The sequence below is a fragment of the Diadema antillarum genome, unplaced genomic scaffold (assembly GCF_040938485.1).
Source record: "Diadema antillarum isolate AM-2024a unplaced genomic scaffold, OU_Dant_1.0 seq00001171_RagTag, whole genome shotgun sequence".
In the NCBI taxonomy this organism is placed as follows: domain Eukaryota; kingdom Metazoa; phylum Echinodermata; class Echinoidea; order Diadematoida; family Diadematidae; genus Diadema; species Diadema antillarum.
In genome coordinates, this window is record NW_027271974.1 from 322,336 (window position 1) to 340,305 (window position 17,970).

At 39.4% G+C, this 17,970-nt stretch overlaps 1 protein-coding gene across 1 annotated transcript in view; it reads left to right on the forward strand.

Annotated features, from left to right (window-relative positions):
- Positions 1–5,956: 5,956 nt before the first annotated feature.
- Positions 5,957–17,970, forward strand: part of LOC139744412 (roundabout homolog 2-like) — a 100,449-nt gene continuing 88,435 nt past the window's right edge. Inside the window, exon 1 of the mRNA XM_071654851.1 lies at positions 5,957–6,130. The gene's annotated coding sequence lies outside the window, so the exon portion shown is untranslated. The remainder of the gene's footprint in view (positions 6,131–17,970) is intronic.

Here is a 17,970-nt window from a genome sequence, read left to right on the forward strand (position 1 = left end):
ACCCATTTGAGGAGCCGTGAGGAAATACTAAGTAATCAAACTTTCTGAGACGTCGTGAAAACTCTCCACTTTTATTCAACACAATATTTTTCAAAATTATTCAATGCAATTATATCAATTACTTGAAGGCTTGCTTTTAAGTATAGGTTCCATCGTATTTCTTTTACATTTTTACTTTGATTCAAATTTCTATATATGTGTTCTATTATGGATAGATAAATTGTGTGGCATTATGAACGTTTATATTAATATTCTATAGTGCATCCAAGCTGGATATCTTGCATCATATATATATATATATATATAGATATAGATTTTTTTTTGGGGTGGGGTATCTGATGTATTTCTCTGTGACAAATATGAAAATTATATGAAATGAAATGAAATTGAATTGTAAAGGGATGACGACAGTATGATTTGTAAATATTGTTTTCTAAAACATGGGGCCATTTTCACGGCATATTCAGGGAAACTCATGAATATTCACAGCGTGATAAAGGGAATTCTCGAGTGCTCGCTTCTTGTGATACCTCGGAATGTCCGACATGTATCTTTAACCTGGTGGTTATGTCTGTGCTTGGCAAGCAGTAGGTGACAGATTCGAATCTCCGCTTGTAAAATGATGAACACAGAGATCATCCATTGTTAATTACAAGGTGAATACATTTCAAGGTCTTATTACTTAAAACATATCAACATTTTTGTAATAATATTTACATCAACAATATTGCTCGGATGATTGTCTTTCACGTTGATAAGTAAAGTTAAACAATAACAACGACAAAATCAATATAAAATCTCTGTCCGATCTCCTCCTGTTAAAACAAAACAAAGCAGAGAAAAGAAATAATAATACAGTGCACACCTGTTACAACGAACACTGTTATAACGAAATTTTGTCATAACGAAGTAAAACTTCTGGTCCCGAAAATATCGCCATTAAGTCTATGGACAAAATTCGCTCATAACGAACACGGTTATAGCAAAACTTTTGATATGACGAAATCCTTTCCGAGCGCCATTGACAAAGAAAAAACAAAAGGAACGCGCTTCGTTCTAACGAATTCGGATCGAAAATACATAGGGCAGTAGGGGAACAAGCATTAATTACAGAGTGTCTTTGCGTAGGCGAACGTTAAACTTTGACCTCACTCTCCGTTCGCTCAGCGTACGTGTCACGCACCGTTTCTGATGGGAACTTGCGTTATCTTGATACGTTCATCTGGAATGAAAAAGGTTCTTTTTTTCCGAAGATTCTTTATTACGAAATACACAGATTCTGATATTGCTCTATTAACTCGGAAATGAAATACGGCTCGCTATTACGAGCATTGTGGCGTTATTCCAAATTTCGATATTTGCAAGGTTCGTTAAATCGACAATAGAATAGGGCTGTTTTAACGAAGGTTCGTTAATACCGAGAATGATAGTAATCTCCGTTTATATTACGAACGTTCGTTAATCGAATCATTAAAAAGTTCGTTGATCTAAAAGTAAAAAAGAGGTGAACTCACTAACAAACCTTCGGAATTACAAGTCTTATAATCGTCTTCGGGAAAAAAAACTTTCTAATTTGCGGATAACCAATCTTCTCGAAATAATGATCCTTATTTTATTCGGATTAATGAATCTTCGGAACAACGGACCTTCAGAATAGCAAACCTTTCTCAGTTTTGAATGAGCAAACCTTCGGAATAATGAAGCTTATTACTTTTCGGATAAACGAACCTTCAGAAAACAAACATTTATATTTCTTCCCGAATAATGAACCTCTGGAACAACGAATCTTCGGAAGATCAAAGCTTCAGAATAACGGACCTTACTTAATTTTTGGATTGGCGAACTACCGGAATAACGAATCTTTGGAATGATGAACCTTCAGAGTAAGGAGCCTTATTCGGAGTAATTTCGAACTTATGTAATAACAAACATTTGGAATAACAAAATGTACCCGTATCCTAAAGCATCATTTTCTATAAATGTATTTTGAAAATAGGCATATGGCAGTACAAACAGCTTTATAGGTCTCTGCATTGTAACATTCAAATGAAATTAATAAGATAACAACACATTGGATATACATTTCCTGTGTATAATGAATATTCAATAAACAACAAACAAACTCATGGTTTGCGTGTTTTCATCATATTCTGTATTTGTTTGGTTATTAGGAAATTTCGTTATAACGAAAGAAAACTGCCAGTCCCGAGGATTTCGTTATAAAGGAAGTGCACTGTACCCCCAAAGAAGAGAATAAGACTTTTCTACAAATCAATACTTCGGATGATTTATGTTCATCTGCACAATCCACCGGTACTTGAGAGTAGACATTTATGGCGTTTTCAAACACGTACAGGACAAACTTCATACATTACAAATATTGTCGATGCCCACCTAACTTTACCTCATACAGAGATGTCATGCAATCGCTGTAATTTGATTCAGCGAAGCCCATTTATCATCTTGACAATAATTCTTTGACAAACCAGATATATCCATATCTTCCTCCTCTCATTGTATATCTCAAAATGATCCTCCTACCTCATGGAGAGAAAATATCAATCTTGGTACAAGAAAGACAAATTTCCGAATCTCGCAATTGTCTTCTTTGAGATCATATCTCTATTGTACAGCATCAGAGACGTTCCCCTCTCATTACCAGTAATAATGTAGGTCGAAAGGAGCTAATGCAGTTAAAAAAATATATGCAGGTCGGTTTAGGCAACAATCAGTCCCCCTTTCTTCTATTTCAAGACTGCAACCATGGCAACAACTCCAGGAACCTTGTTGTTCATTCTGTAACTTTTGGAAAAAGACGACTGTTGTGTCGTAGACAGGAGTAGTGCTGGTCCTTGAGTACAAATGGTATTCCTCTGCAATATGACCGGATAATTCAGCGACGTCTTCTGAATAAATGATTTTGTGATAGAGCGTGTGTGTGTAAGACAATTGCACTTCAAATTAAAGTCCATGATACGGCATCCAGTTTACCCATGTGCTTTGACGATTCGTCCATTTTGATTTTCGGGGTCATCCCTAGAGCTCGACGCGCCCAAGAGTCATACAGCCCAGGAGCTCGAGAGGTCCATGAGTCATTCAGCCCAGCCCTCGAGATCGGCACCAGACAAAGGAAAGACCCACCACGTCGACACTAGGCAACTAAGGCCCATGAGCTATACACTGGATATTAATAAGGCCCTTGAGCTCAGACAATGGGTAAATGAGGCCCACGAGTCCGACACTAGGCAAAAAGGGCCCACAATACCGTCACTGCCTACCCTAAGCCGTGTGATTTAATGTCGGTGTTGTGGGCCCTTTTTGCCTAGTGTCGGACTCGTGGACCTTGTTTGCCTAGTGTGGAGCTCAAGGGCCTTATTTGCCGAGTGTCGAGCTGGTGGAGAGTAGAGTTCGGTGGCGTATGATTACGTGATGTTGAGCTCATAGGCCTTAATTGTTCGTTTAGTGTCTAGCTTGGGGGCTGTATGACTCGTGGCCTATATAGGCCTAACTCGTGGGCTGTCTGACTCCTGGGCGGCGAGTTCTTGGCGTGCACCCTGATTTTCAGGTCCTTGTTTCGACCCCTTCAAGTTCCTATACATTCTTTAACAAGATTAGCTATTATTATTATCATCATCACTATGATATTATTGTTATCATCATCATGCGGTTTCGGTCAATGTCGATGTTCCATCACGAGCACATCTATAGCTTTAAAAATCCCATAACTTCCTTATTTGAATTATGACTGCCGTGAGACATCTAAGATGGTTTCATTATAATTGATATGTCACAGATATAAAGTTATTAGGCCTATATCATGATCAGAGAATACGGTGCGGCGGTTGGAGGTGCAAGCAAATAAAGAAAGTTGTGCCTTTGGATGATCGAGTCATTTTAAAAGCTGTAGAAATCAAATGGAGACAGAGCCCAAGCCTCCGTGTCAAAGTCATTTATCACTATCAATAGCGTCAAAGGCTAATCACCTGCTCCTATCACCACGACACACCACGACAGATCTTTCCAGAAAGTCCACAAGAATCCGTTGATAACTTTTCGAGTAACATTGCTAACACAACAGACAAACAAACGCTTTCAAAGACATAACCTCCCTATGGAAGGTAATCATAAAACGTACCTTTGTTACCAGGTTGGGATATGACTGAATGACAATATGATACGAATAGTATGAGCAACCTTTTTGACAGAACAAACCTTGTGAAATAGAAAATGTGAATTCATTACGCCAATATGATTGTATCTTGGTGAGGTTAACATATTTCAAGATAAAGACAACCTTCTTGTTTCTTGCAAAGAGAGAAAAAAGAAACCATAAAAAAAACTTGGCGAAGCACATTCAGTCCATATCACATAAAACTTTGAAAGCAGCGAACATCGTGAAATTCATGTTAACATTTTCACTTATATACATGTAGATAGTGAGATAACACAACATGCACGCATCACCAACATTTTAGTCAAACTGGCAACGTCCTTAATATCTCAACATTCATTAGCCATTTTATCTCTTGTTTTGTGTGGTTTGCTTTATTTTGGTGCAGTCTGTCTATGGTTTATTTCTTTTTTCTTTTCCTTTTCAATATTATTTTCCTCGTGCATCAATGGAAGGCATGTTGAATGGCTCCCCAATGCTTGTTGTGCGAGATGACAATTTATGGCAACAGTTTGACAATCCCCTTTCGTATTTCCACGATCTCTCATTCATCGCGTAACAGAGTTTTTCTCCCAGACACTCGGGTCGATTTATAACTGCCAGTGCCGAAATCACTTCTCGTATACCCCCACAAAATGAGTGCACGGATCGTCCTGGTAGCGTCGCTGCCCATTTCTCACTCTTTTCTCTTCGTTTTTCCCATTTCGCGGCTGAATAATAAAAACCGCGGTGGAATTGTTTGCCATTGAACAAAGCTGAAAGAAGGGCCCATTCTGGAGCTGGTATTCTATTATCACCTTTACTCAAAGCTTAATTTGCCTGGAGTAAGCCAACAAACCGAAGTAATCTCCCCTTTACGGTGTGAATTACCAGCAATTAAGTATAGATAAGAATGAGAAAGAACTAGTTTAAGCAGGTGGGTGTGCTGTCATTTTTTCTTCTACAACGGCGTCGCAAAATTATCGCTTTTGTTGTTGCGCCTGTAAATGGTATCAACGGAGTGACTTCGAAGGTTTTCCTTACCCGCTAGCTACGGGGATGTTGTAAGGATTCGGCAGGAGCTTTAAACATCGGTGTGAAAGGGGTCCCCACGAAGAAATAACAAGACGTTGTCACCCAATAGCGTGCGCGCTTTCTCAACACATTTGCCACTCGCGTCGCCCGCTGGTTTTCGTATTTAACTGCCGACGACTCTTTCGAGGTCGCTATTTAGAATTTCGACTCCGCAACGGAGAGGCGGATGAACCTCGTATACGGAGATCTGATATCAACAGCTCGCGCTCAACAAGTGGGGAAACGAGTTTGAGCTCTTGCGGGAAGTTCTACATACACCAGACAAGATAGCAGCCGTTTCCTCATCTTACTTTTCAGATGATATACCTTAAATCAATAATTGCTTTGTCTAGCAAAAGCTGCTGAGCAAATTTACTGAGCAAACCAAACTATTTGTCAGTCTTCGTCACTGTTTTGGCAGTGAAATTGAACCTCAATATTCATTGCCTACCGACTTTTTGACATTACAAGCGTCTCAAAGTTTGTCAAGGCGTAAGTAACTTCCACCTGACTCCTTCACCGTTGAGGAAATCTTTGCAGTCACTGGGAATATTTAATTGCGCAGCCATCATGGGATTTTGGACAGGTGCGTCGCTGCTCGTTGTCGGAATTGTGATGGTGAGCTCGCCTGGAGTTCTGGCGGCCAGGAGGGAGAAACAGCGCTGTCAGCGGATCAAGACGCCGCAGTGCAAGGACGTCGGCCTTCCCTACTCCAGGACAGTCTACCCGAACCTCTTCGGGGATGATGACCAGAGATCGGCGAAACGGAGCTTGAAGTCGTGGGATGGCCTGATCGAGACAGGCTGCTCCCCGTACATCAGGCCGCTTCTCTGCGCGGCTTACGTGCCCGCGTGCCCGCGGAAAGGTGCGGCGCCGCTGCCACCATGCCGCGAGCTCTGCTTGAAGGTAAGCGGACACGTTTTGTTGTCTTTTATCTTTTTTATGTCACTCATCTTTTCTGTGTGTGATCCGTGAACCATAATCATTCTTCGTGTACTCATATCAAACAACTTCACTGATATGAGGGAAAACTATATACGTCTGGTACGACAAGTGTGGGAATACCTGTGCTTGACATCGTCTGCTCATTTTCGCCAGCCCTATCCTTATATGTGCATAATGTTTTAGTTAACCCCACAATCAACGCTAGCTGGTTCCTTCAAATATTTTTGTCTCGACACTTTACTGCAACGAGTGTTTGTAATATACATAGCACTCAATACATTGACGATTCGATATGTCACGAATCAATGATACATCATACGCTGGATTTTGCTGTTTAACATCTCATTCAGGATTTTGAACTACAGTTGTATGTTTTTATTTTCATTGGTATTTTCAACAGAAATAAAGACAATAAGGAAAGAACAATGATATTAGAAATAAGCGACGCTTTATATTCATTACAAAAACAGTAAAATGCATCTGTAGTGACGCCACTGACTGCGTAGGTCTACAGCACCATACAGTATACGAACATTTATGACGTGTTCCACGTGTGTTTTATCGCGCTGAATTCACTCAAACATTGTCATCTGCAATCAGTTAATGCACAATGTCAGTAACACTATTATAGGGTCGTGATACTGACATGTTGGTGAGAAGTATTCGTGGATCTCGCACTGTGCGATATAATGCCGAAAATACGGGATGAGATGTAACATGACTATTATGCTCTCGGACCACGGAGCTTTTTTTTGTTTGTTTATAAACAATCGTTCTGTAAAACAAACAAACACAGCTGTTATCATGGAAGACATTGGATTTGAATAAGAATGGCACAACTTCCCCGTCACTATCGGTATCCTTGTCAATTATATTTTGAAATGATTTCTTTCAAGATGGGTTGTTCGCGCAGTACGCGTGTTACAATTTTTATTTTTATTTTATTCTTTTCATGGAGTTTTGGAGAAAATTGTGTATTTCAGCCAAAAATGCTCCCAAAATAAAAGTTTGTAAAATCGATTATCACAAAAACTAGTGAGTATTACTGTTTCATAAAAGTTGACCACAATTTCAGAAAATGGGATGCAAGTCTCAAAGTCATAAAAGAAAATCAAGGACAACAATCCAAATCATTCAACACGTTTAGGTCTTATGTTTGGAATGAAAACGTTTTTTGTTTTTGTTTTTAACTTGAGTTTTCATGGAGACAGTATAACATAAAGTTTTCGGAGCTTGGACCAACCCCCCCCCCCCACGTCCGAATAAGGAAAGAGAAAAAAAAAATAGTGGGGAATAAACATGAAAAAAATAACACGTGGATTTTGCAAATGCAGAAATAGCAGAACTGAGTAAATATTGAGGAAACTCAGACGTCCATTCAAAAATTCAAAGATTTTTGCTCAACTCTTGTGCATTACAAGGGGATAGCAATAACTCATGATGTCACGGTTGTGGGTTAAAATGAGACATAAAAAAGCATTTTACCAAACTTTAAAAATACTGTCTCTATGAAAAAATTCACATTACTATAGACTACTCAATGGCATGATTACTTGAATCGTATTAGCAAAACTATGCCTTCTGAATAATAATTATGATTCAAGTGCTTTACCCTTTCTAGAAAGATGAAATATGTGGGTTTTCTCTATATTTCATATCAGTACACTATACTGTGACGTCATGAACTGTTGTAGCCTTCTTACCAATGACGACACATGGTTCTAATCAAAACTTTTCAAATGCACCGCAGTTTTGAACGCATAGTCCGATTCTACTTCTCTGCCTTTGTTCCGTTGACAGTCCAGAATGCATAGAAATTAATAGCTACACTCATAATCATGTTGGCGTAAATTCCCATTTAGCCAGGATTCCACTACGCGGGGACATTATCATATAACAGGAGCTACCAATCAAAGCAACAACTCGAGCATAACTACCGCAAATCCAGGGATATGATTGGACGATCGCATTGTTCTCGCTACCAATCGATATTCGTATTTGACTACCGACTATTCTAGGTCTATCTATATTGGAGAGTTTTCTACGGTTCTGTGCGAAAGCGTCTTCAGGAGCATGAGGTGTATGAGAAGATGTCCCTATACTTAATAATTTGCTAGTAGCTAGCTATTTTGGAGGGTCTTGTCTCCCAAAGTAACACAATTTTAGTTTACTCGTAATCACGGTAATATTTTTATTTTTTGTTTTGCAATAAGCCTGGAATTTGATACTATCACGTCATTAATCTGCACACATGGAATACGCGATGATGCAAATATTTTCTTGACTTCAATCCCCTTTCGAAGATATAGTCAATATTCCTTGCGAACGAACATGAATCTAAAAGAAAAAAAAAGTCATTTGACTATAAATGTCCTGGTCATGTAAACTGCATCAGGTTGTCTCTATTTTATATACGTATCTTGAACATGAAACAGGGACTTAAAAGGGATGGTACAGTTTCAGTTGTGATAGCGCTTCTGGTTTCCAAAGTTTTTTGACGATGATTTCTTTGGAGATATCGAGGAACCTTTTATGAAATATGAAAGAGCATATCATTCTAAGAGGAATTGAAAGGTTTTTTTTTTTCTGAAATCAGTTTTGAAATGGCTGAGATATCCAAAACGTGATCCTAATAAAAGGTGGACCCACCTTTTGTTATGGGATCGCTTTGTTTTGCCATGTTTATAGATATAGCTAAGCAATCTCTTTAACATTTCATAAAGCGGTTTTTAAGTATCTTGCAAAAAGTTCAAAGCTGAAACCTCACCTCGACCAATATCATAAAATCCGTTTAATTGAGTGTAGTCCCAATAACACGCCCTCTTCGGTGATCGCCGAAACATAATTATCATGACTTCAAGATGATTTCGCTCAATTTTGTTTGACTTTCTATTGTGCTGTACTTTCGTTTCACTTTTGACTTTCTGAGCCACACTTTCTTTTCTTCTTTGATTGTAAGATCAAACACTCCATTCCTCTTGTATCGAGATATCACGACCACGATCCATATGTAGTGAGATACATAATGAGTCATTCAAAACCACAAGGAGCGTAATTCCACTGTGACACAATGTTGTCAGAACTGCTTTTATTACTTCCATCCAATTCAGGAACAATAGCTATTATCAGCTTGAAATATCGGCTTTCTCGATCGCTGCACGTAAAATCGCTTCTTAGATTTTCATAGGTCCGAGCGACAACTCCGAGCAAATTATAATGATGATTAAGATATCGTTTTCGGAAGCTTTGACCATGAGAAAAATAAGAGAACTAATTATAGCAAATGATTATTGTTAATATATCGGTGGGCCACACAGGTAGAATATGAGACCGAATTTACTGTGCATTGATTGGGGCGAATCAGGAGATGTTTATGGACGACTCTTTTTTATGAGAGGTCAACATAATCGCTCGCCACGTACTTTGCGTTATTGTCATGAATACAATACAAGATTTGACCGCCTGATTAGCGTAGTACATGTATTGTACATGTATTGTAAACCTTCCTTGGGGAAAGATAAGGGTGACATGTTCAAACTGCTCCAACTACGACAGTAATGACTGAAAAAAGCTCATATTATATGCAGTGAAATCATGATTCTTGTGGCAGTAAAAATGGAATTATATTGATCACGATTGCTGAGGAAAATGAGATTGAAGCGGGAAGGATGTGAGGTTTTGAAATAGGAAATAACTTTTTGTAGCTATGAATGACGATTCATCCGGATTTTTTTTTTTTTTTTTGTCTTCTTGTCATTGCTGGCCGGAAACGCGTGATATATACAAGGCCAAGGTCACACGGATAATTATGTTAATCGATGTATATATCTTTGATAATTTGTCTACCTTTTGGGCTCAAGGTATTCCAAAGATTTGCCAATGCAGAATACAAAGGTAACTTTGATAAAATCAAGAGTTCCATGGTTGCAAATAACTATTCAACTCTTTTAAACGCATTTCCGATGGCCATGAGTAGTAGTATTCGCAAGTTAAACGTTGCTTTCTTCACATAAAACTAACTCGAATCTCTCTTTTGACATTGTTCCGGTTTGAGATGGTGCTCGCTTTCGCATCGCTTTTTTTTTCTTTTAAGTTTCCCAGACGAGTTCTATGATTGCCAAGACTCGCTATCCAAATCTTGCAATCAAATAAAATCGTTTACGCGTTTGCTGGAAACCTTACAACCCGTTTGAAAGGGGCTTCATTGTTTCCGGTTTGCGTCTCGAAGAGAATAATTGTACAACAGAGCTTGAATACACTTGTTTTTTCAAGTCCCGCGCAATGTCACTCACGGAGAACTATCAAAGCTCAAGCCCCTTCCACAGTCTATCGTCTGCGCGGTAGCGTTGAAGCGCGCCAAAACACACTGACGCACAAACGCACGGACACCATTACACATCGACCCCCTCCTGCACACAGGCACAATAATGCAGCCATGGCTACATGAGTGGTGTCAATATAAACGGCCGATGATTGTTTAAGTGCCCGATTAAGTACACAAGTGGCTTGCAGGTGGTCTGCTTCTGTCTATTTGGCAACATTCTTCAGGCGGGAAAGCGTCGGCGCAGGTGACACACGTTATTTTGAATCACAATCAAAAAAGGCTGGTGACTTTCGATTGAAGCTCGATCGCTGGTTCGTCTAATCAAACAAATATTTTGTCAGCAAAACCTACGTCAAGCATTGGGAGGACGTTGGATGTAAAGGCAACGTTTCCTTGACAGAGATTTGTAATGTATTCATCGAGAACATACAGACTGTGGTCACTCGCCTTCACATAAAAATGATAAAAGTGTGAGGAGGTATATACTTTGAAGTGTTAGAGTCACATATCACTTCCAAGCAAAAATATGATTTTTTTTCCTCTGTCTCTCCTGATGCATACATCGGAGGCGGGTGAGAGAGTGGCGTTAGTCTGCCGCCATCCAAGGCGCAAAGAACGAAACCAAAAGGAAACAAAACAAATAAAAAACAAATCAAAATACATTAATCCGACGTCACGAGAAGTCGATATCCGTCTTCTGTCTTAAAAAAATGATATTTCAATCAAGAGATATACATTTTTTTTTTTTTTTGCAATTGCGTCCTTTAACAGGTTCTGAGCCTCAAAGGGTTTTTTTTTTTTATTCATTCCTTTCGTTTTGTATCATTTCATGAAGATTGGTTTAGTGGTCAGGACCCCATGCTCTCAACCTAAAAGGTCCCTGGTTCGAGACCACCTTCAGTGGCAGTTGTGCCCTTGATAGGCTATCCTTCAACATTCAAACATTCAAGTTCTTCGGAGGGAAGTCAAAGCCGTTGTTCCCCAGCGTTACCTGCTTACAAACATTCAATCGCTTTCCCAACGGCAACGTAAACTAAATCGATGAGTTAAATTCGCCTGTTGGTTTCTTTCGAGATGAGAAAATGTGAGTCTCTCCCTGGTATATTGTGAGTATTGTAAGTTTGATGTTGATATATCCCGAATAAATCGGATGATCTCGTCAGTGGGTTCTTCCTTTAAGTTTGATAACAACGCCACTCCTTGCCCAAGTTTTACTTGACTGCATGGACGGTAAATGAAAACAAACTGAGCAGTGAAACTTTCATGAAAACCTGGCATAAATTAGATTTAAACTTTCAAGATATATAATAATATTGCATATTTCTAAATAGGTTACGATTCCTCGAGACATTGCCTGAAATGCAGAAACGACACTTTCAAGAGGAAAGAGTGCAGCCCTTTTCTGATCCCTCACACTTGTCATCGTCCTTGATGTAATTATGATGGTGGTTCAATGACAAGATGTCTTTTATTTTTTATTTTTTGGTTCTCGATGTCATTTATCCTTAAGAGCAGTGGACATGCAAAACCAGCTTTCTTTGAGTTAACCAAATATGAAGTTTTCATAGCACTCACTCGATACCTTACTCTCATCATCTCAAAAGATCTCCCGCGTATTTAACCAAGATGACTCAGTCACTTGTATTCCGTGATGATTTGCCCACCCATTCTCAAACCGTTTTCCTTTTCCTTTTACAATGTCCTGAGAATCACTTTACTGCAATCGTCCGAGATCACTTATTGGGATATCGCGATTCCATACTGGACTCGTCTTTCAACAATTGTGTCCTCCTTGTTCTCTTCAAATACATGCTGATTGGCTCTGCAACAAGTTCACTGCAACAGCAACGATAAATATCTTTCATCCCTGATGTACTGGGTGTGGATAATGGCATTTGGCAGTCAAGCAGGTAATGACAGATGAAAAACCGCAATTCCTATAAGTGCGTTCTGGAGGTAAAGCAGACTGGATGTTGCGGGCATCCTTGCTCCCTTTTGGGGTCATGGTTGCGGGAAAATGTAATGATCTCTGCAAAACTTCTGACACTGTGGGAACATCAGTTGTAATGCTACCAACATGTATCGTTAGGTCGATGAAAGAGGGAGAATTCAAATTCAAATCTGCTTGTTGCTGTACGTGGAGACCACCTTGTCATCACCTTGCGTTCATCATGAGGCGATGGCAGACGGGATCTACCAGACCCGTCAACTTTGAAGTGAGGTTAATGCCATCCTTTTCGCGCGTTTAGCTTGAGGACAAGAGCGAATTGGACCAGAACGTAATTGATATTGGCGAAATCGACAAACCTCGGTAAAAGGACATGTAACTGAAATCTAAAGGTATCTAATATTGACCGACCCCCCCCCCCCACCAACAGACACACTAAAGATAGAGTAACTCGTTATAAGAATATAAAGACTATATCAATACATTATAGAAATGATTATCAACGTGGAAGGGATATACACATAAATGCAATGAACTGAGCTGTTTGAACTTGTACGCGTATAAATGAGCTGTGAAACGTGCAAACTGACATATCCGTTGACGAAATTGTTTCTTGCGCACACTGCATTCTGCGTAAGAAAACTTAATCACAAATTGCATCAGCGAATTTATCTTAAACCGAACACGCTTTCAGGCCGAACTACGCGCTTATATTGATGATGCGTGCTCTAGCTGGAGATAGGCCTATACATCAGATACCCGTGTATATAATGTTTGTTTGATAAAGTTGACTTCTTGCGAAATCTTGATTCGCCGCACAATATTTGTGGCAAGGGTTGCTTCGAAAAGAAATACCTTGTTACAAATGTCACCTCTCGTTTGACGAAAAGTTTTGCTGGCTGGAGGAGATAGACCTATTTTATCAGTATCAGTCCGCTATCTCTCGTCAGGGGTCGTTCCCCGTTTCAAACTAATCACGACGCGGTGCGATTAATTTCAGCGCCTGTCATCACAGACATTCCCGTACAATTCACCTGCATTACCGAGTCGAGAGGATTTTTGCAGAATTAGCCTGAGTTCAAGACTGTAGAACTTGTTATGTCGTGCCTAACTTGAAAAAAAAAATCAATAAAAATGAAAGAAGTACCGCAACTCGGAGGGGAGCATACGTAGGCTCCTATGATATCTGTCGAGTTCATACACAAACGGGGATTAATCTTAATTCGGGAGCAAGTAATTGTTGAAATCTGCAGCGTATATAGGTATGTGAAGATGAGAAAGCTATCCAGCTATGGTCAATAGCCTGGATTCAAAACTACGTTTTCGTTGGCCATCCTCCCAACATCCATTTTGTCCCATTTTTCGTAGGGTATGTAACTAGAACGTGCAGAAAGAGAAGGTTTTCTTTTTCTTCTCCATTCTCTTTTGGCTTTTTTTTATTTCGGAGATTTTGATCTAAAACGGTATTAAATGGTGGAATAACTTGGTCCTTGGAGACGCTCGTCGAAGCCGTATCGAGACAGGAAATTTCTCGGCATGCATGACCACTTTATAACCAATTACCATATCAAGGCCCGCTTTGTTAAACTGAGTAACGACACATTGTTGGAAGAAAGTCCCCGAAGAAATCCAACCCATTCCAGACGAATTAATCTTTGCCTCTAATCACGAAAACTCCCCGGATCATTGTAAAGAAGTAGAATGCATCCATAGCCAGAAGCGACAGGGGGGGATAATGGCACATTTTGACCACGCTTTATAGTTAAAATCTACGAAAAATATGTGTTGTCATTACAATGTTGGACAAAGTGGATTCCGCTATTCGGTGTTATCGCTCTTTTCATCATGCGGGGCAATGCCTGATGGGAAGGTTTCCAAATCTTGTCACCAAGATCACACGACTTGCAATAACATCTAGAATCTGGCTGCACCTGTAAAAGAGAGGTTGTTGTTAAGGTATTAATACGTCAAGGTCTAACCGATACCGAGGAATTTTCAAACTGCGAACAATCGGGCAGAGGAAGATGAGGGCGTTGCAGAGTTACTTGGAACTTTTGCGGTATTCAAAGAAGCGCTTTGTACGAATCATCACCTAAATTGTTATAGGAATACTTTATAGAGAAAAATCAAAGCGATGACTGTAGCGACTTACAACTCTTTTCGACTGTTTCATTTATTATTTCACAGCGCTTCGTTCTTCAGATCTGAGGATGTAAAACATGACCTAACTTTCAAACAAATAGACTTGTTTTTAGTCGCCGTGTGATATGAGAGAGACTTTTAAAGAAAATGCTATTCTGCCCCTTCTTTTTTGAAAGCACCCGCCAGCATAAACGGTACGTTATTGTGATGAGGGGGCATGTTTTTGTGCTTTTTCGTCCGTTAACCACGGATTTCGCTAATACAACATTATCACGACAAAACCTGTCGCAGATTTCGTTCAAACTAATTAAGCCTCGACAGAATAATTAATATATAATAATGCCGTATTTAATGCACGTGTTAAACAGACTTTTGGACTATTTTCCTTGAGATTTGATTTGATTTGATTTAATTCATTGGTTCATGTATAATCATTGTAGGCCTTGTTGATACATACGTTGTTTACGAAGTAATTTTGTCTCCATTGGATTTACATTGGATGTTGTATAAGTAAAGTTCATGACGTGGTACAACAAGTAATACAGAAGGGCGTAGCTTGTTTGCAGCCCTTGTGCATAATACATTCATGCAGAGAAAAAAAAGGAAAAACAAAAGACAGATCAAACGAAGAAAATCGCACGGCTTCTAAAGAAGGGCTGTCGAGTGGTGTAGGCCCTACAAGTTATTATGAGAGTAGAAATTGAATAGTTGATTACGTAATCGTGTGAAATGGGGAAAGATGACACATTTCAAGATCACATGTCGCTGGGCATCTCACTTAGAAGTGACGTTATTTTAACCAGAAACTTCAACTAGGAGTGTACAGTGGTAATGCAATGTGATAATGGTGAGACGATTAAAGTTACACGCAAGTATCTAAATGGAATGAAATATCAGTATTTGACAGGTCACACCTAAAGGTTAAAGGCATAATTTACCATTTGCAGATGAAACAAAAAAAAAACAACAACAGCATTAGTACTTTAAAATAGTTCTAAAATGTGAGTTAGGGATAGAAAACACCACTGTCAAAATTTGAATCCGTATAATCGATGTTAAGTGTTGTTAAATACACAAAATGTGAACAATAGTTATAATACAAATGTTTCTAGACTAAACCGTATACAGTTACGGTTTATTGAGGAAAAACCCTGATATCTCCTCATAGTTTAGGTTTTATTGCAAATATTTCAGCATATTTCAAAAGAACAGCTTAAGTGTTTCAAATAGTTCTAAAATGCATGTGTTAGAAATAGAAACAACCAATGTAAAGATTTTAATCATTATAATTAAAGTTAAGTATTGTTAAATAAACAAAATGTGACCAACAGTTGTAATAAAATTGTTTCTAGATTAAACCGTCTACAGTTATGGTTTAGTAAGAAAAATAATGATATCTTCTTATATCTTATTTTAGGCTTTATTGCAAAATTTTTATATGGTGATAGGATATTTTGTGATACAACTGACCTACCCATATGCATCAAATGTAATAACTCAAACATTTTTTAAATCACTGCTCAATATGGTAAACAATACCTTTAAGATCTGCGACGAGGACGCCAAGACGACGCAGCCTCCCAGGTTAGGAAAAGGAAACTGCTGTCTCCCGCATGGGCAGAACACCACTTCTTCTTTTTTTTTTGTGCTTATTAGTGTCGTCATAGCGTTCCCGTCGTAGATCTAAAGCTCGCTAACATTTTATTGCGCGGACTTCAAATACGTCAAACGAGCCAGTAACGTTCTTGTTTCAAAAACAGGACTAGGCATTCAACACGGTAGCCTTCGCCTAACACGTTATTTTTTTTCTTACTCCATCCGTTTATTTTCTCCGTGATCGTTTAAAAGCCCATAAAGTCTTCCAATAGCCAGTGATAGCTCATCTTCCTTGAACCGACGTGTTTACGATTTCTGCTCGCCATAAATAGTCAAGAAATGCGAATGATAAGTCGCACTTGCACAAGTCTTTTTTTTTAAAGCAGGCGTGTTTGATGTACTGGGATACATTTGTGATATAAAGAAGAGAGGAAAAGGGAAACCTACAAAAGTCCAGTAGACGGAAAAGGGGGTTTGGTTTGAGTCCGTCTGAATCCTATGTATCCAAACGACAACAGAGAAATGAGGTGACTTTTTCATTCGAGGCGCTGCCCAACACGCCATAACTTGACCTCACTGTCAATAGTCCTTGTCGCCTTGCTTCAGAGTGTTGTTTTCCCCTCGTGTGAAATAACATCTATTTTCAAATGTGTTTCTCAAATAGGATGTAGGCCTAACAGATAATAGAAGGTATGCGTACGGATTGCGCGTGCGTCCATGAGTCTCTCGGCATCAGGTGATGTGCTTCGAGATTATACATGTAGATCTCTGTCAGTCTTGCATTGTGACGACATATTACTGCCATTCATATGTGTCGCATTACATTCAGGGAATATCGATGGAAATGGCCATAAAGCTATTCCTCATTTCAGGTAGCCCCTTCTTTGTTTGAAATACATTTGTACACGCATGAATCAAATGTTACCTAATAGTAATATAACGCTTATGCCAGCGGGTCTGTTTTCTCTCATGCACGCCTTTCACGTGCGCCATGTTGTTCTACTTCACTCTGACCAGTCACCCGGATAACTCATGGTGAGGTCATATGGGTGGAGGAGGGAAGGGGGGGGGGGGTGGTGGGATGAAAAAAATATCAAAGACTAAATTCTAGGGTAATGAGGATCCAATGAAAGAAAGCGTGATTTTTCAAACATTAATTATCCTGCATATATAGCATCCTGACGGCTAATTCATTTTGCTGATGAATTGATAATGCCTTCCACGCCCGGGGCTATACCTGTGTACAGTGTAGACTAACTACATAGGAGGAGCCAAATTGTGTTAGGAGGTTTGGGGGGGGGGGGGGGGGGAGGAGGGGGTATGGCTTGGAGGAGAGAAAAACCTATCTAGGCATGCATTACCGAGCAGATTCAACGTTTGTTCAGGGAGGTGGAAGCCTCCCTGGTTTGTTCAACACATTCGTTATTATGAATCATTTTGTGGATTTCTTCAGAAGTATTCGAAAGGAGAAAATTGCAATATCGATTTTGTCTTTATTGCGTACTTGGCAGGGTACAGATGAAGGAAGAGGGAGTGTAGAAGATGGCTTTGTTACAGAGGGAGAGAGAGAGAAAGAGAGGGGGGGGGTAGGGAGAAAGAAACGAAGAGAGAAGTATGTGTCAAACTTGCTTTCGATCAATCAAACCAGGGAGGTGAGAGGAAAACACGGATACACCAACAGCGCGGCATTGTAATTTGAGCGTCTTGTGTAAACGGACAGATGTCAAAATCAATTTACTTTGTCGACATTTTCGTTTTGATGTCGCATTGGTCCAGCCGACCATCGTTAAA